The 22918-nt window shown below is 47.3% G+C and overlaps 1 long non-coding RNA gene across 1 annotated transcript in view; it reads right to left on the bottom strand.

Annotated features, from left to right (window-relative positions):
* The window catches only part of LOC144830462 (uncharacterized), a 247148-nt gene that overhangs the window by 136500 nt on the left and 87730 nt on the right, over window positions 1-22918 (bottom strand). The gene's annotated exons all lie outside the window — the stretch shown is intronic.

The raw sequence follows: 22918 nt of genomic DNA, 5'->3' as shown, positions 1-22918 counted from the left end.
AATGCATCAGAAGACAAATATTAATTTTACTAGGAGCACTGGAAAACCGAACATCATTCCTGGCTTGCCGCTTCCATACGTTCATGTGCAGTCAAATACTTTCGGGAAAAGAACGGTTTTGTTTTTTTATGAAAAGACAGAGAATTTGTCTGACTAAAAAGCTTCTATTTTTCCTTAGAGCCGGAGTAGCACTGGGAAAAGGCTGAGAGAGTGACAGGCGGGTCTTTAATATCCTCCTGCCAGATGGGAAGTGTCTCCTACGCTTCTGAGCTCCCTGGGGCCCCCTGATACGCAGAAGGTAGACTTGGGTTCAAGTGTAAGCCTTTGAAGGTCAGGCGAGTCTCCAGTGGTCGCTAGCCGACGTCTCTGAGTGCTGGTGTTATGTGATCGACTTTCTTTGATGCTGATAAGAGTCTGACTGCAGAGTTCCTAGAAAAGTCATGTTCTTCAGGGCCCCCGGCCTTCCCGACCTAACTACCACGTCAAGTGACGTAATCCCAGAGTCTTCACAAACAGCTTCTAGCTTTGGTGATTTCAAGTAAAAACTCAGAGACGTCATCTACATAAAGGATCGTTTTACATTCGATGTTGACAGTACTTGGATGCCACAATGGAGATAAGTGCTCTTTAAATGACATGGGAACTAAAAATGAGAAAGAGACAGGCACAGACACGTTTCGTTTATTGCAAACTACACTATGCTATTGTGCCATCCGGGCTGGGCCGCAGTGACGAAATAGGGGCCTCTCTTTCGGTGTCTGGAGTAGGGGTGCCCATTGGCCTAGAATAGTGACAATTCCCTGGGAAAGGTAGTCTCTCGGCCTATCACTCCGTTTGTGGTCTAGTGGGGTTGGTTGCAGCAGTGGCGCAACATAGGCCCTGGCAGGCCTCGCCGTGCGGGGGGCTGTGAGCAGCAGGGCCCCCCTCAGCACAGTACTGTGGCCTGAGAGCTCCTTATTGAATTCGGAGGGGGGCCCCCAAGTTTCGTCACGCCACTTGTTGTTTGGAAACTGTGGGGGGTCCCCAAGTTTCGTCACGCCACTTGTTGTTTGGAAACTGTGGAACTTAGTGACATGGTTTTTAATACTGGCATCTATTTGGCCAAACTGTGTGCTATTGGACAATCATTTTTTTAAATGTATTCCACTGTTTCCTTTTTTGGCAAGACTGCGATTATTCAGAGCCAGTCTAAAAGCTGCTGGTAAGAGTGTGGTTAACAAATACAACTGGACTTAATATTACCAAAGGAGGAGAGCAGTGCCTTTGGAGCAAGTAGTGCTGTGTTCCATACTTTAACACACTATTTGATCTCTGACAAATTACACCCTCCCTGTGAAATTACACCCTCCCTGTGCCTCTGTCCACTAACCTGACAATATGCAAGCTGTAGACCAGTGTGACAGTGAACAGATACTGTGTCTGTAGAAAGAAGAGGCAATGAGTGGATGCTAAGTCTGTGGATAGATGTAATATTGACTAGGTGTTGGTTGTTGCGTAGTAAAACACCCAAACCAAGAGTTACAGTTGTAGGATTTATTTCAAGAACCCAGCTGTAAGTTGAGGAGGACAGTCTGAACACTCCCCTTCCAGCCTCGATCTGCCTCAATCTGATCTCACTGGATTCCTTGGTTAAAGAATGCAAAGGCTGGAATCCAATGAGGTCATATGGCAGCAAGGACATGAACACAAAACTTCCCCTTTCCCACAAAAGAAATGTAAAACTAGAAAGAAATAATAAAGGTAACACAACAATTCATATATATATATATTTTTTTATTTAAAAACTTTATTGGCGTACAAAAGAAGACCATACAAAAATATATATATACAGGTGGGCGTACAATGGCGGTCCTTTCTATAACAGTCCATTTGTGGATGCGCGCGCTTTCCGTTTGTTCTCCCTCCAAAGCAAGAAAGGGAGGAAGAGGACAAGAAAAAGAAAAAGGAGAGAGAGGGGGAGAGAGGTGTGGGGGGGGGGGGTTATTGGGGTTTCCTCAGGTGGTCATCGAGTGGGCGCCACATGTGTAGCTTGGCTTTATGTTCTTTCGAGAAGTTGCCTGCTGTGATGTTGTCTGCTCCTCTCAGGAAGGTGACCCAATTAATCCATGTTTTAAAGTTTGCTTTGGCTGTGTTCTTCCAGTTCGTTAGGATTATTTTAAGGGCTGCTGTGAGGAGTAGGTCTAGGAGTTCTCTCTCTTCTCGACTTTTTAGGTTCGCTGTTAGGTGTTCTGTAGCCAGGCTTACGAAGCTGATTGTTAGGTCGGTTTTGAGCATATCGTTCAAGAAGGTGTTGATTTGTGTCCAGAACCTCTTGACTTTCACGCAGGTGAAGATGAGGTGTTCGAGGGTGCCTTCTTCTTTCTGGCAGTTCCAGCATTTGTCTGATTCTGCGATGCCGACCTTGTGGAGTTTGGATGGCGTCCAGTAGGCCTTGTGGAGTAGCCAATATTTTGTTTGCGCTAGCTGTGGGGTGACTTTGTTTGTTGTCGCTGAGCTCCACATTTTTGCTCGTTCTATTTCATTCAGTTGCCTGCCCAGGAGCGTCTCCCATGTATTAGTGGCTTTCTTGTTCTGCGCCAGGTTGGATGGGCTCAGGAGCTTATAGATCTTTGCAGTTTGGTGACCTGCTGAGTTGAGGAGCTGCAGGTATTTGATGATGCCTGGCTCTCCTCTGCATAAGTTGGCTTTTGTTATTGCTGTCTTGATCTTTAGGAAGTTATAGAGCTCTTTGTTTGGGAGGTCATGTAGCTGCTGTAGGTTCTGAAACGTCAGCGGTCCTTGCTTGGTTTCTGTTTGGCTGGGGATGCTGATGCCTTTTTCGATCCATGTGTCATTATGCAGTGTCGCTCCCTGGTAGGTCACTTTTGTGTTGAACCAGATGGATTCCCATGCTGTGTTTTTCAGCTTCTGCGCCATGCGCCTGTCCACTTTCAGCAGTGCCTCCCTCGTGTGTTTTAGTATGGCGTTGGCTTTTAGTGGGTGCCAGTTCGCTGTTAGGAGTGCTATTGGCTTGAGCCCTCCTAGGATGTCTTGTTCGACCTCTAGCCATACTGGTTTGTACGTTTGTGTGGCATCTATCCAGGCGATACCCTGTCTCGCCAGACATGCCGTTTGGTATGTCTTGAAGTTCGCCAGGTTAAGGCCTCCGAGGTCCCTTGACAATCTTAGTTTTTGTAGGCTTATCCTTGGTTTTTTGTTTTTCCATAGAAAGATGTTTATGAGTTGGTCTAGTTTCTTGTGGAATGTCTCTGTCATTGGGAGTGGTAGCATTGTTAGCGTGTAGTTTATCGCTGGGGTTATCATCATTTTGATGGTTTCAATTCGCCTCCACCAGCTTATGTACTTTGGTGACCATAGCTCCAGCCTCTCTTTTATCTTTTTCAGCGTGAGGTCTTCGTTGTGTTGTAACGTTGATGTAAGGTCTCTCCCAAAGTGGAGACCTAGATATTTTAGTGGTTTCGTCTGCCATGCCAGGCCGGATTCGCCTAGGACTTCTCTTGTGGTGTGGACGTTCATTGGCTTGCACTCCGATTTCTCCTTGTTGAGTTTGTAGCCTGAGGCTTCTGCGTATTCTCCTATTGTGGCCATCAGCGCTTTTATTGACGTGGAGGGGTCTGCTGTTGTGATTAGGATGTCGTCTGCGTACGCCGCTAGTTTGACGGTCTTCTTCTTGAGCTTGACGCCTGTTATATCTGTGTTGTCCCTGATCCTGGCTAGCAGGGGTTCTAGAGCGAGCAGGAAGAGTCCGGGGGAAAGGGGGCATCCTTGTCTGGTGCCTCTTCCCAGCGTGAGCGTTTTGGATGCACTCCCGTTTACCACTATTTTTGCTTTCGGTTTGTTGTAGAGGGCCATGACCATTGCCGTGTACTTCCCCCCCAGGCCAAAAGCTCCCATGCAGTTCCTCAAGAAGGGCCACGAAACTCTGTCGAAGGCTTTCTCCGCATCCAGCGCTATCATGACCGCCTGTTCGTTGCTACTTGCTGTGTGGTTGATTAGATGGCACAGTAGCCTTGTGTTGTCCTGCGATAGTCTGTTTTAATGTATCCCACTTGTGAGGTATGGATGATGTCTGGCAGAATCCTGTTTAATCTATTGGCTAAGACCTTTGCGTAGATTTTGCAGTCGACATTTATTAGCGATATCGGTCTGTAGTTCTGGGGATATTGTGGGTCTTTCCCCTCCTTGGGAATTATGGTGATGTTGGCCTCGCACATGGACTCCGTCATCTTCCCGTTCTGGATGCATGTGGAGTACGTTTGTGCCATTAGCGTTTTAATGTGTTCGCTGAAAGTTTTGTAGAATGCTGCGGAGTAGCCGTCCGGTCCTGGCGCTTTGTTCTGTTTCAGTTGGCATATGGCTGTTCCAATCTCTTCTTCCGATATGTCGGCTTCGAGCGACTCCCTCTCCGCCTCCTTGAGTTTCGGCAAGTTAGTGTTACTGAGCAGATCTAGTCCTGCATCCTTGCTCAGGGTTTGATCCTCAGTGTATAGCTCTTGGTAGAATTGTCTGAAGACCTCTAGTATTCCTTTGTTAGTTGTTTGGGATTTGTTCGCTCGATCTGTTATTGCTGCTATCGTGTGCTGCCTCTGTTTCGCCTTTAAGTAGGACGCCAGCTGTTTCCCTGCTTTGTTTGCTGCGCATAGGTTGACTGACTTGAACTTCGTCAGCCAGGATCCCGCCCTCTCGCTTAAGATCTTGTTCAGTTCGTATTTCTTTTTTGTGAGCAGGGTGAGCGTGTTCTTGTCCGTTATGTTTGCGCAGTGACCTCTCTCCAGTGCTGTTATTTCCTCCTCGAGCTCAAGGATTTTCTTGTTTCTGCCTCTGTTCATCCTGGCTTTGATGTTTATCAGTTTCCCCCTTAGTGTCGCTTTGAGGGCGTCCCATACAATGTCTTTCCCTACTTCGCCATTGTCGTTGTGTTCGAGGTATTCTTTGATTGTGGCTTCAATTTCTTTAACGTTCTCTCTTTTCTGGAGGATGTCATCGTTAAGCCTCCATCTCCTCGTTGGGTTTTCGTTGTGCTTCCCACTTAGAGTGAGTGTTATGTGGGCGTGGTCCGAGACGGTGATTGGAGCTATTTCCGTTTCTTCTATGAGGTGCGTGTGTGTGTTGGACATCAGTATGTAGTCAATCCTGCTGTAGGAGTTGTGTGGGTGTGAGTAGAAAGTGTACTCGCGTGCTGTCGGGTGTTGGAGCCTCCATGGGTCTGCCAGATGCTGTTTAACGCATAGGTCTTTCAGGGTGTTGTTGTTGTTATTGGAGTTGTGGCTTGGTCTGTTTGGGTGTCTGTCTGTCGCCTGGTCCATTGTCTTGTTCATGTCCCCAGCTGTGATCAGGAGGTCCTCTTGGGGGAGGGCGGATAGTTTGCTGTCCACTCCCTGCCAGAATTGTTTGTCTTCCGAGTTGGGACCGTAAATATTGACCATGTGGATTCTATCGCTTCCTCTCTGGACGCTTGCTATGAGCATGCGGCCGTCTTCGTCTGCGTCCGCTGCTTGTGTTGTTAGGTTGGCCTTCTTGCTCAGGATCGTTATAACTCCTCTTTTCTTCCCTTTTGCCGGCGAGCAGAGTACTTCCCCTATCCATCTAGCTTTGAGTTGTTTCGCTTCTTCTTTTGAGAGCTTGGTCTCTTGGAGCATGTATACATCTCCTTTTAGTTTGGCCAGGTGTTCCAGGATTTTCCTTTGTTTGACCGGGTGGTTAAGTCCTTTAACGTTCATGGACACTATCTTCAGGTCAGTGGACAGGCCAGCTCTTGTTGGGTCTATCATGGTGGTCTGTTGGCGTCGCTGGTGCTTCGCGTTCTGCAGCCCCCCCCGGGGTGTTGGATGGGAATAGAGAGAAAGAAAAAGTATAGGGTGCCTGTGGAGAAAGGCAAGGGTCGAGGTTTTTTGTTCATAACACAAATGGTGGCTCCATGTACTGTCTTATCCGCCAGCTTCACTCCCCCCCTTCGCCCGACCACCTCCCCCCCTCCCCCCCCCCCCGTCAGTAGTAAACCGGGTGTGCGACAGCAAGGGTCCTCACACTCCCTCCCCCCCCAAGTTCTTCCTAAGTCTCTGGTGTTGGCCGTCCCCCCGCCCTTGCGGTTGCTTAAAAAGGATATGGCAGTCGGTGTCTTGCCCCTTCTTCCCGTGGCTGCGGTGGCTCTGCTGAGGTAGCTACGGTTGTTCTTGTTGTGCGATTGTCTGAGGTATATTGTTCGTTGTGATCAGAGTCTTGGTAGCTGCTGTTGCTCTTGTTGTGTGGTTGTCTGAGGTAGGTTGTTGTTGTTAAGATCAGAGTCTCGGTGCATGGTTGCGCATGCGTGTTACACCAAGCATTCCTTCTTATTCGCCTCCTTCGTGTGTTTCGTCAGAGGATGCCCTTCGCTTTGCCCCCGGGCTTGGTAGCTCCATCTCTTCTGGTTCTGGGCCTTGTAGGTATCGGTGTAGGTCGTTGGGGTCATCGAAGATTCTGCTTCCGTGTCTATCTGTCACTTTCAACTTCGACGGGCCTGCAAATGTGAAAGCAATGTTCTTTTTCCGCAGATGTTCCCTTTGGGCTAGGAAGCCTTTCCTCGCCTCGACTGTTAGTTTGGAGAAGTCTTGGGTGATGGTTACTTTGCTTCCGTTTATCAGCATCGGACGGCCCTTCCTGGCTACCGCAAAGATCGCATCTGTTTGATTTTCTCTTAGAGGTTTGCATATTATGGGTCTGGGGGCGTTGCTGTTCACTTGCTTCCTGGCCGGTATGCGATACGCTTTCGTGATTTCAAGCGGTTTGTCGAAGCTGAGTCCGGTGATTTTGGGTATTAAAGACTCCAGCATCAGGGCGCATGCCCCCGGTGTATCTTCTTCCTCTTCGGGAACTCCCAGGAGTCTTATGTTCCCCTTGCGGCTCCTGTCCTCTTGCTCCGCCATGGCCTTTTGTAGTGCCGTTGTTCTCTTTATCACAAGCCCCAGGTCCTTATGTGTTATGTTGGCGTTGTCTTCCAGCATGCCTATCCTTTTCTCTACCTCGTCTATTCTGCCATTGGCTCTGCTTTGCTCGGCTCTGATTGCTATTAGCTCCATCTGAATGCTGTCTACTGTCTTTTTCGTGGCTTTTGCCAGCTCGTTCCCTTCTGTTATTTTCTTCAGGAGCGTGTCTAGCGTGATTGTGCCGTCCCCATGGCTGTTGCGCTCCTTGCTCGGAGAGGGTGGAGTCTCATTCTTGCTTTTTTTCAAGTCGTTTGTGCCTTGTTTCCCGTCCCTGCCTGCCATGGCTTCGGTTCCCCCTTTGGCCTGGTTGGTCTTGGGTTTCCCTTCAGTTGACGGCTGTCTTTTTGCGGCTTTGTTTTCCCCCTTCCCTTCCTTGTTCCTCAGGGTGTTTATCGCCGTTAGGGGGTTGTCTCTGAACCTGGGTGGCCACTTGACCACTCTGGTTTTTGTTCTGTACTCCGCCAGCCTCTTGCGGTGTTATCTCTCGTCTTTTTGCCCTTGTTCTGGTGGCTTTGCCCCTTCCGCCGCTTTGTTTGTTGCGCGTTTCGCTGGGGGGGGGGTGTAGGGCCTGGCTATGGCTTACAGCTCCACACGGTTCTCTGGGCTTCCCCTTCCACCCCTTGCGCTCGTGTGTGCTTGCTGCCCTGTCTGCCTCGAGGTGGCTACTTGCGCCTCTTATTTCCTTAGTCGGATGTTTGTTGTGCTTGGCCTTTCGCGTCCTTCGCTGTTTCCGTTCCGTTCTAGTCTCTGGCGTCTCTTTTTTATGTGTTTCCGTTCCGCCACACGACGTTGTCTGCCTGAGCTCCCCCGCTTGTGCGTGTCGCTTGTGTGCTTGTTTGTTTCTCACTTCGCCGTTCGCTGTATCATCAAGATGGCCGCCTAGTGCTTCTCTTCTGTCCTAAGATGGCCGCCGTATTATCGTCTGTTCCTCGGCGTTGTTGACCGAGCCCACAGCTTGTGTATGCCGCCTTCCAGGTTCGTGCTCCACGCCTTATTGCAGCATCTAGGTGACTCCCCACTCTCGTCTTTATCGCCTGAGCTGGTTCTTCGCCTTCCGCTTACTGCTGCGACAAGATGCTGCCGCAAGATGGCCTCCCCGTGCTTCTTACCCCTTTACAAAGATGGCCGCTGCGTTGTTGGCCCCCGTACTTCTCACCTCTTTACAAGGATGGCCGCCTTATTATCAGCTGCTCCACGACGTTGTTGTCTGAGCTCACTGCTTGTCTATGCCGCCTTGAAAGCTTGTGCTCTGCTCCTTATTGCCGCCTCCGTCTGCATTGCTTAAGCTGGTGTCTCCGCCGTTCCGCTGCCGCAGCGGCGAGGTGCTTCAGCAAGATGGCCGCCCCGTGCTTCTTCCCCCTCTACAAAGATGGCCGCTGCGATGTTGGCTGGCTTCTTTGCTGCAGCTGCCTGTGCTGTGCCGCGATGGCTGCCCCTTAGTTCTCAGCCTTCACCGAAATGGCGATTTGTAATTACGGCCAGCTCGTTTGCTGCGCGCTGACCTGGCTTCTGCTTGCGCTGTTCGGTAAGCTGTCTATCGCCGGGGCTCGCTTACTTGGTTGCTGCCTCCCAGCGGTTATGCTGATTACTCCGGTCGCTCGTAGTGACTGCCTCCCTCTCCTCCTTCCTGAGACAGTTGGTACGGGGGGCCGGGGCGCTCGGATGCTGCGGTTGATCTGGCTCTGCCTGTCGCTTGCACGGCCGTGCTGTCCTCCCGGGTTCTTCTTTAGTCACGCCGCCATCTTGGGGTCGCTCCTCTCTCCCCCTGGCTCGATCACCTTCTCCCCCGCCGTCCCTTTGTTCTTTGCCCTTTTGAGCCGTTGAGCTTCTCATGGGGTGCCGGTTCGGTTCCTGCACACCCTTGTTACTTTTGGCTCCGTTTCTCTCGCGTTAGACTTGGATGCGCGCCGCTCGTTCAACTTGGGGGTCGGGAGCTCCGGACTTAGGTCTCCTGCCTCCTTGCCATCCAAGCCACGCCCCCCAATTCATATTTTTTTTAATGACAAGTTGCTAGCATAAATTAAGAGGGACAAACGTGTGATGTAATTCTTTAAATAAAGAGGTTTAACACAAACTCTACCAGCTCTAGTCACTTCAGGATCTCTTTCAGGAATGATGTACTCCTTAGAGGCAACACTCGCGTTACCTACACCAGAATTACCCAAATTAGAACTAGTGAGGTCATTGTCAACGCTGGAAGTATTACACAAATTACTTGCGTCAGGAAAATCACACAGATTGGTGTTGGAAACATCACTATCTTCCCCTTCCGCAACACAAGGAAAAAACTCAAAGTCACAAAGATTGGTGTTGGGAATGGAAACATAGCTTTCCTTTTCTGCGACACATGGAATGGACTCAGAGTTACAAGGATAATCCTGAATCCAATCATACTTAATTGGGTGATGATTAGAATGAATATCTTGAGCTAAGCTAGGTTCAAATTCACCTCTGAATTTAGCAATTCTACTAGCATGCCACACCTTTCAATCACTCAATAAACTTTTAAAGGAGCTGGAAATATACTTTCTCCTTTGCGTGTCAATCTGCCTTTTTTCACTTTCACAACATCACCAATACAGAGATGTACTTTTTTCAAGTTATGAGTCTCCTTTTGTTTCTGTTGGGTATCTTCTAAAGACTTCCTTACTTTTTTAGCAGACTAAACTACAAAGTTAGTACATTTTCTGCAGATATTCGGCGAAACGACTGGCCTATATATGAACCCGAGTAAATCCACACTGTGGGTATTGGGAGGTCCGCAGGCGGTAGGGGACTGGGCATCAGGCCTCCAGCTAGCCACTGAGGGGGTGAAATATCTAGGAATATTCTTGTCTGAAGATTCAGTTCTTTCCCGTGAGCGTAACCTTACTCCAGTATGGGAGCGCAGGCGTGAAGACCTGAAGGTGTGGTCTAGGATGCCACTGTCTATACTGGGACGGTCAGCCATCTTTAAGATGGTGGCGCTTCCGCGCCTGCTTTACCAACTGCAGAACCATCCACATGTGATTCCGCCTCGCTGGTTTCAGCACCTTAACTCGGCACTGAGTGGATTCCTGTGGGAGGGAGGAGTAGCGCGAGTAGCCCTAAGAACGTGCTTCCTATCAACGTATACAGGGGGGCTGGCCACGTCGGATGTACTCTTGTATTATCAAGCATCACACCTGTTGATACTGAACGATTGGTGGTATGCCGATAGAAGTGACCCGGCGTACGCGGTCAAGAGGGCCCTAATGGGAACTGCGTCCCTACACATACTCTTGTACTCGGCGCCTCTTGGAAGGTCCCTTCCCCCAGTCACGCAAGTGGTCTTTCAGGTATGGAGGCAGGCCCTGCGCCGAATGGGCTGGTGGAACACGCTCACCCAGGAAACCCCGCTGTGGCATAATGGTAGGCTGCCTCAAATGGACACCCTGATAGGCTTCCGGGGATGGGATGCGATTGGCATTTCCACCCTGGAGGATGTTATGACCGGTTGTGTCCTCAAGACATTTGAAACATTGCAGAAGGAATTTGAGATGCCCCGTACCCAGTTCTTCAGGTATCTCCAGTTCCGCCACGTATTTGGCGGGTCTTAAGTAACTCCCTAATTTTAGCCCACTTGAAGCCAAACTATTTATGGGGGAATTGCCTGACAAGAAGCTGTCACGCATTTATCAGACGCTCGTGCGACACTGCTCCTCGGACTTGAAGCGACTTAGGACCTCATGGGAACAGGATGTGGGAGAATTAGATGAGGAAGACTGGGTGGAGGCCTTAGAGAGTCCTAGGGGGGCGGCAATCTCCACGCGCCTGCGACTCATCCAGTTGAGATACTTGCACCGCACATACTATACCCGACAGCGACTATGGAGGGCGGGCTTGGTGGTGTCCCCGGACTGCTTGCGCTGCGGGATGGAGGTGGGCACCTTGCTACATACAGTGTGGGAATGTGGGGCATTACAGAGGTTCTGGAATGGAGTCTTCCGGTGTCTGGAAGAAGTTTTGGCCTGGGAGATTCAGAGGACCCTAAATTAGTCTTGCTTCACGTTATGGCTGGGGGAGGGGGTAATAGATACAAGCGACACTTACTCTTGCTAGGATTAACACTGGCGAAACGGGACATTGCGAAAGCATGGAAGGCGCCCCGGGCCCTGCCTCTTGCGGCCTGGAAGAATGGGTTGGACTTTTGTATGAGGCTAGAATTACCCATATTTGTAGCTAGGGGCTGCCCCCGGAAGCACTTTAAAATATGGAAAAGGTGGGCTGACTATCGGGGCTTGGAGCTGGACCCGCCGCTAGAGGATATTGCCCTCCCGACTTTTTGAAAGCTTGAACTTTACGATACCATGAACGGTGACCCTGTGTACATAACATGTATTGTATTCGATCTCCATGTAGCAAGTAGAGCAAGTAGTGGCGCTCGGGGGGGGGGGGGCTTAGTGGGTTGGTGGCAGTTGTTTTCTTCTTTTCATCTTCTATTGTTCTAATGTAAATTACTGAAGTAGATATTGGGAAAACGATGATGGCAGTTGACTCTGGATGACAGAGCTGTGCATAAATATGTGTCTTCAGTCAATAAAATTTGTTTTAAAAAAAAAAGTTAGTACATTTTAACCAACCCATATTGTCTTTGGTATGGGGAAGCCTCCCCCTCATTAGTTCAAGCAGAGCATACCCAGAAGATTCACAGTGAGTTATTCTGTATGCATTGACATGACAGTCTTTCTTAGTTCATCTTCCCAATCTAAGTGATTGCTAAGAGACAGTAAGATGACAACTTTGATTACTCTATTAAAGCGTTCCACACAACCATTCCCATCTGGGTGGTACAAAGAAGTGGTTCTATGGTTAATACCAGCTTCTTTAATGAATTTCTTAAATGACTCGCTAACAAACTGTCCACCATTATCAGAAATAATGTCTTTGGGAAGACCTTCATGACGAAATACATCAGCTAAAAATATAAGTATGGATTCAGTATCAGGTTTGTCAACTATTTTATATTCAGGCCACTTTGAAAAGTGATCAAAAGCAACGATTATGTATTTTGAAATATTATGGGCATTCCTAACTGGGCCAAAAAATATCGATGCCAATTCTCTCCCAAGACATGTGAGGGACAACAAAGGGGTGTAAGGGAGCTTTGTGAGTAGTTAAGCTCTTATCAGAATTGGTACACCGGACACAATTTCTGATTTCTCTTTCAATATCTCTATCAAGGCCAGGCCACCGATATGATTGTTTGATTCTGGACTTGCATTTTACAATCCCTAAATGACCCTCCTGGCATAAACAAATGATTTTATTCCGAAAATTTAAAGGGGGAACAAGTCTTCATTTTCTAATCAACAGGTCATCTTCAACTGATAAATCATTCCTAACTTCCCAAAAAGAAAGGAGGTTCTTTTGTAACAGTGCCTTTGATGGCCAACCCTTGTGGACATGCTCAATAACGGAAACCAAGGTCAAATCTTTAGCTAAACTTTGTGTCCATTCATCATGAGAAATGCTTTGCAGTTCGTTCCCATAAACTGAAGCAACCATCCAATCATCCCATTCATTTTTTTGTTCCTTGGTATTGCGAAGCGGACATCTGCTGAGAAAGTCAGCAATCCTATTTGGAACACCAGGAACATAAATACATTATAAACATAATCAAGTAATTGGATAGACATACGTGAAATCCTAGGTGAAACATTGCTAAGACCTTTTGATGTAAGTACCTTGGTTAAGGGTTTGTGGTCTGTCCTGACAGTTACACATGTACTCCAAATGTATTGCCTGAAATTTCTAAGTGCCCATTTGCAACCCAGAACTTCTCATTCAATCACTGAGTATTTTTCCTCAGTGCTAGTGAGAGCTCTGGAAACGAATGCAACAACACATTCATTGCCATATTTTTTAATTTGTGATAATACCGCACCCAGACCTTTACCACTAGCATCAGTGGTGATAATGCTTTTGAGGCTAGGAGAGAAACCCTTGAGTGCAGGAGCCGAACATATATCTTTTTTAATACACTCAAAGCTGGATTGGCATTCTTGAGACCAAGAAAATGTACAACCTTTCTTTAGAAGTTGTCTGATACTATACATTTTTCCAGAGAAATTGTGTATGAATTTCGAATAAAATTCCGCTAATCCTAAAAAGGATCTAACTTCGTCCTTATTCTGGGGTATTGGAGCATTCTTCAATAGCGTCAACAAGTTCAGATTTCGTAAAGATTCCTTTAGAGCTAATTTCATGCCCCAAATAAGTAACACTACTTCTAGACAGTTTACCTTTAGATTCTTCAGCTGTAAGTTTCTTAAGTTCTAAAACTTCAAGAACCTTAATCAGAGTATTGCCATGTTCAATTCTGTCAGAACCCATGAAAAGTATGTCATCCTGAAAAAATACTATATTCTTAGTGTCATTAAAAATCCGATGCATTCTGTGGGACATAAGGAGACTGGGTAAACTCAGAAATAGCAGGGGCTTTGATAGGTGGGATGTTATAGGCATCTCTACAGTAGGGGACATGTGGAGTAAAGGGGATGTAATCACGTTTGAGGGCCTTCAGCGGACCTATAAATTGGCCTCCTCCGAAAAGTTTAGATATCTACAGATAAAACACGCACTGAAAAAAGCGCTACCGCCAGGCACAGATGTCCCGGAGGCATCTCCCCAGAGGACAGATTGTTGACAGACTGTATGTTTAAGAAAGCGACATCCTTTACTTACCGTAAATTGGTCAATAATCTACCGGACTCCACTGGACCCCTTAAGGAAAAATGGGCCCGAGACGTGGGCGACTTTGACGAGACTGACTGGCAGGATGCGCTGAGTTCCCCACGTTTGATTGGTATATCGTCACGACTCAGACTGGTGCAGCTAAAAATACTACACCGATCATACTACACCAGATATACCTTACATAAGTTAGGAAACACATCACACCCGTACTGCTTGCGACACTGTGGGGACGAAGGTACTTTCTTTCACACCATATGGCAATGCCCTAAAATTATGGAGTTCTGGGTAAAAGTGATGAGGACTATTTCCCAAACAGAGAATGTCTCGCTAGTACTGGAACCCAGACGTTGTCTGCTGAATGTTTGGGAGCCAAACGACCTAACTCATCAGGCGCAGGATTGGGCCACGTTGGGGATTATGTTCGTCAAACGTAATATTGCACAAAAATGGGGCTCATCCGAAGACACTGGCCCGATGGTGTAAAGATATGGACGAGGCTATGGTGGTTGAAAGAACGGTGTTCGTCAATAGGGGGTGTCCCCGGAAATGGAGTAAAGTCTGGGGGGGCGTGGAACAAGTTCAGAGGGGATATATGTGACCCACCGGGTGATCTGGACGGGGAGGTCTCAGAGGGCGAATAATGGTGAAAAGAATAATGCCGAAAAAAGACAAAAAAGGACCGGAATATGTAAAATGAACAAGCTTTGATGATGTTATGCCTGTAACATCTGTATCCAACTGTACACTGGGGATCGATACTGTACATTTGAGAACTTATATACTACTGTGCTGTGATTTCGCGGTTAATGAATTAATAAACCTAAATAAAAAATAAATTAAAAAAATCCGATGCATTAATCACTGAAACATGGCAGCAGCTGATGCTAAACCAAAAGGTACTCGCTTCAATTGAAAAAGACCAAAAGGGGTGATAAAGGGTGTAGGCTGTCTGCTCTCCAAATGAAGAGGATCTTGATGGTATGCGGAGGTTAGGTCGATGGTGGAAAACAATTGTTTGTTTCTGGTGGCAGAGAGTAACTCGGAAATCCTGGGTAGTGGAAAAATGTCTATAAAAATTTTCTTGTTAAGTTTTCTCAAATCCACACAGAGGCGGATACGGCCATTGGCCTTGCGTGCGACCACTTAGAGGGCGACCCAATCAGAAGATTCTATTTGTTCAATTAAACCATTCTGAACAAGTTTATTTAACTCCTTAATAACTTCTTCCTTAATGCCCATAGGGATGTTCCTAACTTTATGAATGCATGGACGGGCATCTTTTTTGAGGATAATCTTGTGTGAAAACCCTTTAGTTCTCCAACTTTCCCTGAGATTACTTTAGGAAATTTAAAAGTAATCATGTTGTACTGTTTGTTAATAGTTTCTGCAACACTTAACACTGGATCAGTGCTGTTAGGATCTAATAATATCCCCAGCTCACCCTGGTCCCACCATCCTAGAACACAAGGGATTTAGAAATGTAAAGTTTGCATTCAGCACATCTACCAAAATGGTTTTAAGAAAAGGGTTCCTGGACCATAGGACTCTAAGAGGGGGACAGGTGTGAGGAGTCACCGAAGGCTGCCACCATACAAAGAAAAACAACCCCGAGGGTACAGGTCAAGGATGGTGAGTGGGGCAAGGATGGTGAGTGGGGAAAAAAATAACAAAATCCACACAAACAGCCCGTGACCTCCCCGTAAGACTTTACCCTGCCCCTCCCCGTGAGAACGTAAAGTTTCGTATACGACTCCGTACCTTTTCCAGCCACGCTTCCCCAGAAGAGTGGCGGGACGAATCGTGGTATCGTCAGCCTCCTGGCTCTTCGGTCTTCTCATCCACTCCGTCTCCTGCTCGGTCCTTCCTTCCTCTGTTCTCCTCACGACTCGCCTCTCGCTGTAGCTTCAAATCTCCAACTCCGGCTTTCACGCCTCCAGGTTCCGCTGTGGTTTCCTTATCCGCCTCCGTCTCTGATTGGATCGCAGCCGGTGACGTCAGGACTGGGGACTCCTCCTCAGGGGAAGCCCAAGCCGCATTAAAGGGACCGTAGGAGTCCTGTAGACGGGGTGGAAATGAACAGCTGTTAATGTCCTCACCCCGTCCGTCTTCGGCAGTGGCCCCGTGACACAGAACTTGTTTTTTTTTTTACAAACTCGGGAATAATGTCCCAACACTTTGCAATTGGTACACCTTTGTCCTAGAGCAGGACATTTTTTATCATGAGCAAGGTGGAATTAAATTCCACATCTATAGAATTTACCTCTCAGATCACCCATTCTTTCATTCTAAAAACTTTTGAAATTTTTCTTTTCTTTCCTTACAACATCTCTATTATTTTTCTTTTTTGTTTGCTCTTCAGGACGAGTACGAGTTCTAACAATTTTAATGACTTCATCACTTTGAGAACTATTATTGGAATAGATTACAGTCTTAGCACATCTGGACGTGAATTCAGCCTTAGAAATTATAGATGTGATTTCTCGTAGGCTGGAGTCATCATTCATCCATAATTTATCTTGGAAATGTGTATTATTACAATGCATAACTAATTGATCAACAGGGCCGGACTGGCCATAGTGGGCACCGGGCAATCCCCCGGTGCGCCCCACGGGTGGGGGCCGGTTTTGGGCCCCTGGGGGGCATTTTTGCAAAATCGGTCCTGTAACAAAATCGGCAAAGACCTCGGCAGTACCACCAACCCCCCCCCCCCCCGAGTGAGGGGGGGGGGCGCCGAATACTTTGCCAGGGCCGGTTGTGGTTCCCAGTCCGGCCCTGTTGATCATGAATTAGTTCCTCTTCCATTACACCAAATATAGACGGTAAGGCTCAATTTTTTACTGCTGCAGTGTAATCTTCCACTTTTTCATTGGCTCCTTGTTTGCGATTATAGAAATTGTAACGATGTACTGCTTTGCACACTGTAGGAGCAAAGTAAGAGTCAAGGTTGCTAAAGCATGCGAAAAAACATCACCTTCATCACCACCCCTGGGTTTCTTTTCCATACGGTTATAATTACGTAAACCACCTGAGCCTAAACAATGTATAAGTATTTTTTTTTTCTGGCGACAATTTTTCACTGTCAAAAGCTTCTAAATAATTAATAAAATGATCTTTCCATTCTTCTCATTGTAAACTTGTCATTCCTCCTTCTTTTACCATAAATGCTTGACAAGCTGGTAAGTTCATTGTGGCCATAATGAGATTTATAGACTTTACTAAGTGTGGTGAAATAGAATGAGAAAGAGAAGAGAAAAAAAATTGTCACCATAAAGTGATACACGGTGTGTGTATCACCGTAGAATGAAGCGTGGTAGACGATTTCCTGTAATGAAGAAACAGCTGATGCAGGTTGAGGCGTATCCGTGCGAAGGTCAGTCGATTTTATGAGAGACCACGGTGTGCTGTCTCCGGTAAATCTTTGCCAAGACACGGTTGATGCTTCCTTGTTGCCAGGGTACAGTTGATGCTTCCTTGTTATCAAATGTAATAGCGTAGGTTCTCCGCAATGCGTGTGACGTCACAATCTGACACGCTAGAGGACGTATTGTCTTGAATGGATCGTTGCCAGGATACAATAGACGCATCTCTGCTAAGAAACGTGGTTGCGTAAGCTTCTGGAATGTGTGATGTCAGCATCAGCACGTACAGTACTTCGCGTAGCAGGTGAAGGAAGGATAACAGCGTATTTAAACAACGAGCTTGATCCAACCGCACTTACAACTGCCAGTCAATACGCGATCAAACAACTGACCATTAAAAGGTAATCCAGGTTCTTGTAACAAATCAAGAACTTACAGTTGTTGATTCGAAGCTGTAGCTAGGCGTTGAGTTGGTATAGTGATGCAGTGAAGAAAACAAGTTACTTACCTGTGACTTTGGTTCCCCAGTATTGGTAACTTTCATAGATTCCCATGCTTTGTATCATTCCCCCGTCGTCGGAATGGGAGCCTCGGTAAATAAAAAATACAATAGCAGTAAGTACAAAAGAGAAAACTAGGCCTAGGCCTCATCACATTTTGTTGCTTATCCACCTCTTTTTGTAAAAGAGACCAAAATTCTGCAACAACCAATCAGAATAGCCTCACCCCATAGAACCCTCCTGAGAGAGCCTCAGAGCCTCAGATTTTTGTAGCCGTTGTGTAACAGCAACTATCTCAGTAAAAAAAGGCAGAGCTTTCCCAGGGGAGGAGGGTGGGCGCATGGGAATCTATGAAAGTTACCAATACTGGGGAACCAAAGTTACAGGTAAGTAACTTGTTTTCTTGCCTCAGTATTGGAACTTTCATAGATTCCCATGCTTTGTATCAGAGTAGCTAGCAGTAAGTCATAAAAGCACATTTTGTTACATGAATATCCTTACATGTCAACATAGTTATCCTCATAGGAAACAAATCATAAAAATTTTACCAAAGAGAAGAATACAAAAATCGATACAAAATGTGCAATACAGGAAGGAGGGATTGAAAGGAAAGCTCACCTCTCATTGAAAAAAAATTCTCAGGACTGCTTGACCCACCGCTGCATCCTCCTTCATGGAAGAATCCAAGCAGTAGTGCTTCGGGAAGGTGTGGATACTGCTCCACGTAGCTGCTCTACAGTTGTCCTTGATAGGGACTCCTGAGAATAGAGCCACTGATGAAGCAACAGATCTCGTTGAATGAGCACAAACTCCTCTTTCAAGCGGTTTGCCCGCTTCCTGATGGCAATACTGAATTGTATTAGAGATCCAACGTGAAATACTGTGCTTTGAAAGCGGAAATCCCTTCCGCGGGGCACTATAAGAGACAAAAAGTTGAGTAGACTTCCTGAATGGTCTTGTTCGTTCCAGATAACATTTCAGACACCTCTGAACATCCAAAGAATGCAAAGACCTCTCCGCTGGTGTAGTAGGTCGTGGGAAAAAAGATTTCAAAATCACAGGCTCATTCAAATGGAATTCGGATGGGACCTTCGGGTTGAATTTTGGATTTGTCCTTGAATCAGAACCTCCTTTTTGAACTGAAGAAAAGGTTCCACAATCGTGAGCGCTTGGAGCTCACTAATCCTCCTGGCCGATGTTAAGGCTAATAGGAGAGCCAGTTTCCATGATACAAATTTCAGATCTGCTCTGTGAATGGGCTCAAACGGAGCTCTCATCAGATGAGCCAAAACCAAATTAAGCTGCCAGACTGGTGGAGGAGGCCGGACTGGAGGAAAAACTCTGAACAGGCCCTTCAGGAATTGTTTAATAATCATAGCGGACCAAAGTGAAGGACCTGAAGACGTCCGCCTGAATCTAGAGATGGCTGCTAGATGTACCTTGACAGAAGAATGAGCCAAACCTGACTTAGCCAGAGAAAGAATATATGGCAAAAGCTGATGCGGAGCTGAAGTGTATGGATAAATATTCTGCCTCTGACACCAGAGACAGAATCTCTTCTATTTTGCCCGATAAGTCTTATTCGTACTCGGAGCTCGGGCCTGAGACAGGATATTCTTACACTCTTCTGTGAGGTTCAAATCCTGGAATTCTCTGTACTCAGGAGCCACGCTGTCAATTGGAGTGACCTCGGATCTGGATGGAGTACTTGACCCTGAGATATTGTCAACAGAGACGGAATAGGCTGCAGGGGAATCGGTTGGTCTTGAGAAAGCAGGAGGAGTTCCGTGTACCAGAATTGTCGGGGCCACGCTGGTGCAATTAAAATCATTCTGCAAGGTTCCACTTTGAGGTTCCTGATCAGCCTCGGAATTAATGGAACTGCAGGAAAGGCGTAGACAAATGCGCCGTACCAAGCTATCAAAAGCGCATTCCCCAAGGACCCCCATTGGTGATCCCTGCTTGCGTAGAACCGGCATTTGGAGTTTTCTGGGGTTGCAAACAGGTCTTTGGTTTGGGTTCCCCAAACTGAAAAGACCTCCTCGAGAATGGTCTGGTCTAATTCCCACTTGTGACTGAATGATATTTGGCGACTCAACACATCCGCTGTTGAATTGAGCGAACCTGCGAGGTGCTCTGCCGTAAGAGCAATGTTGTTCCAAATTTCCTGAGCTTCCTTTGAAAGAGCCCGGTATCTTGTCCCGCCCTGTTTGTTTATATAGTGCGTGGCCGTTGTGTTGTCCGTGCGAACCAGCACTGTGCGATTCCGAATCCTTGGAAGAAAAGCCTGTAGGGCCAAGCGAATAGCCCTGAGTTCCAATAGATTGATGTGGAACTTGCATTGATCTGGATCCCAATGACCGCTCACCTTCAACTCTTGTAGTACCGCTCCCCAGCCTTCTAGTGAGGCGTCCGTGGTTAGAACCATGGGGGATGGGGGAAGCGTGAAGGTTAAACCTTTTGAGATGTTGTCTCTTACCAACCACCAGCTGCTTGCTTTTTTCATTGCTGATGTCACCGTGATCTTGTCGTCGAACGAGCCTTCCGCCTGGTACCATTGCTTGTCCAGTTGCTCTTGGAGCGGACGCATTCGAAGCCTGCAGTGCGGAATCAATGGTATGCAGGATGATATCGATCCAAGCAGGGACTTGTAGAGACGGACTGACAGCGACTTCCTCTTTTGCAAGAGACGAGCTGACAGAATAAGTTTGTTCTGACGTTCCTCCGATGGAAAAGCCTTGCAGTGATTTGTGTCCAGGGTAGAGCCTAGAAACCTTGCTGACCTGGATGGAAGAAGGATCGATTTCTCCTTGTTGAGTTGAAGGCCCAGTTGGTTGAAAAGTTGAATGGAGCTTGTGACCGCCCTGGAAGCCGCCTGGAAAGATGGAGCTTTTATCAGCCAATCGTCTAGGTATGGAAAGACCTCTATAGATTGTTTTCTGAGAAACGCCGCCACCGGAGCCAGTACCTTTGTAAATATCCTTGGTGCGGACCTGAGACCAGAAGGAAGCACTCTGAACTGAAAGTGGCTCTTGCCTACTGTGAAGCGTAGGTATTGCCTGTGAGCTGGGTGGATCGGCACATGGAAGTATGCATCCTCTAAATCCAGAGTCGCCATGTAGTCCCCTGGATTCAGTAGACGTAGAATATCCTGAAGGGTGACCATCCTGAAAGATAGCTTTATGATATAGGTGTTGAGCTCCCTTAGATCTAATATTGGACGCCACTTCTCCTTTGTCTTGTGAACCAGGAAGAACCTGGAATAAAAACCCTTCCCCCTCTGGGAGTGAGGTACAGGTTCTATTGCCCCCTTGATGAAAAGTTGGTGGGCTTCGAGACGTAGAAGTCCTAGATGTTTCGACTCGTTGGCGCCTGGAGCTCTGGTAGGAGGAAGCTGTTGAAACTCCAAAGTGTGGTCACTGAATGATATTCAGAACCCACTGGTCTGATGTAATGACCTTCCACCTGCGTAGACAATGAGAAATCCTGCCCCCCACTGATGTTATCGGGGGGTAAGAACAGTAGAAAGAGCCATGAAGCCGCTATTGTCGCTTAGAATTGTCTCTCTCTTGACGCCCTTGACGCTCTCTTGATGCCTGACGAGAGAAAGACGCTGACTGACCTTGGCGCTGTGAGTATTGTGGCTTGTAAGATTGAGAGGACTGTGAGTACTAAGAGTAGCGCTGTTGATTGCCACCTCTGAACGAGCAAAAAACCTCTCCCTCTCGCACCTTTGAAAGGAACTTTGCGGTAATTCAATGTCCCCAAGGACCTTGCCGTATCCGTGTCCTTCTTGATGCCTTGAAGGGCATCATCTACATGCTTTCCAAAAGGCATCTCTCCGTCGTAAGGTAAGTCCAAGATCTTATTTTGAACTTCCTGGCGAAACCAGGTTGCCTGTAGCCAGCCCTGATGCCTTAAAACTGCCGAACCCGCCAATGCACGGAAAGCTGTTGTTGCTATGGCCATAGCACAATCTATCACCTCTGAAGAGGAACGCTCCCCTTCCACCAGTATCTTCCTGGCTTCATCCTTCGCTCCATCCGGAAGTTGGTCCACAAACGGGGATACATCGCACCACATCTGGTGATCATATCTGCCCAAGATAGCAAGAGCATTAGCAGCTCGAACCAGGAGGCTGGCCATAGTAGAAAACCTTTTTCCCACATTGTCCAGACGTCTCCCTTCCTTGTCTGGCGGTGTTGTAAGTGGTGTCGAAGGATTCTTGGACTTGCTTTGCGCCACCTGGGAAATGACTGAGTCCGGCTTCAGCTGACCAGTCAGGCAAGCGGGACTGCCTTCTGGTGCTTTATATTTCTTCTCCAGCCGGGGAAGAACAGGGATGACTGTTGCAGGATTCTGCATCACTTTAGTACCTTCCGACCATACATGTTCAATTATTGGTATTGAACAAATGGACTTTCTGTAAGGTTCCTTGAAGTCGTAAAGGAAACAGTCTGATTGCACCGTCGTAATAGGAAGGCCAAATCTCATAGACGCCCTCTCCATAAGATTATGGAAACCTCCAATGTCAGCTGGAGGAGAAGTTACAGTATCCGGCACTGGTGAATCAGGATCCTGGTAGACATCATCGTCCCAACCTCTATCCGGGTCATGAGGAGGATCAACCTGAAGATCTCCATCAGATGAGACATCCTCGTCCTGAACAGTCACAACCTCCTGATAGCTCTCTCTGGGTTCTGGTTCCGGAACTCGAGAAACCAGAGGCGTTACTGCTACTGCCGGAGTAGTAGGAATGGATGGAGAAGGAGGACGCTCTTGCTGTTCCGCAGTTTGCAACGGAAACCTCTTTTTGTAGTCTTGTAACATCAATTGTAAGTCCGTTATAAGAGAGAACGGCATTGCCACCATATCCTGACGTGATTTTTGTGGAGGCCTTTTCTTGCTGAACAAACTGGCGCTCTTCAGTATAGCACTCATCAGAATCCGAATCCTGATATTTTACTTTTAGTTCAGATGGGCTATAAGCATCTCCATAAGGACCATCCTCATCGTCATCAGACTCCTCATCCAGAAGCAAAGTGGGAGGCAAAGGTGTTACACGCCGAGGAGATGTCATCTCTGGGGTAATTTGTTGCCTTCTTATAGATATGCGGACCCTTCGAATCATCGACGACGTCGTCGACGGACTCGTCGGCGAAATCATCATCGATGGAACCGTCGACAGGACCATCGACGGAGAGATGGATTTCGTCGATGGCGGGTTGATCGCCGACGGAGTCGTCGACGAGCTCGTCGTCAGAATCATCATAGCTGCCGGTCGTCGACGTTGTCCTCGTCGGCGTCGCTGCCGTCGACACTATCTTCGTCGTCATTACCGTCGACGTCGAAGATGTAAACACCATCGCCGACGAGCAGG

Source organism: Lissotriton helveticus, chromosome 1_1 (assembly GCF_964261635.1).
Source record: "Lissotriton helveticus chromosome 1_1, aLisHel1.1, whole genome shotgun sequence".
Taxonomy (NCBI): Eukaryota; Metazoa; Chordata; class Amphibia; order Caudata; family Salamandridae; genus Lissotriton; species Lissotriton helveticus.
The sequence above is the reverse complement of the archived record's forward strand: the minus strand, read 5'-3'. Positions and strand labels throughout refer to the sequence as shown.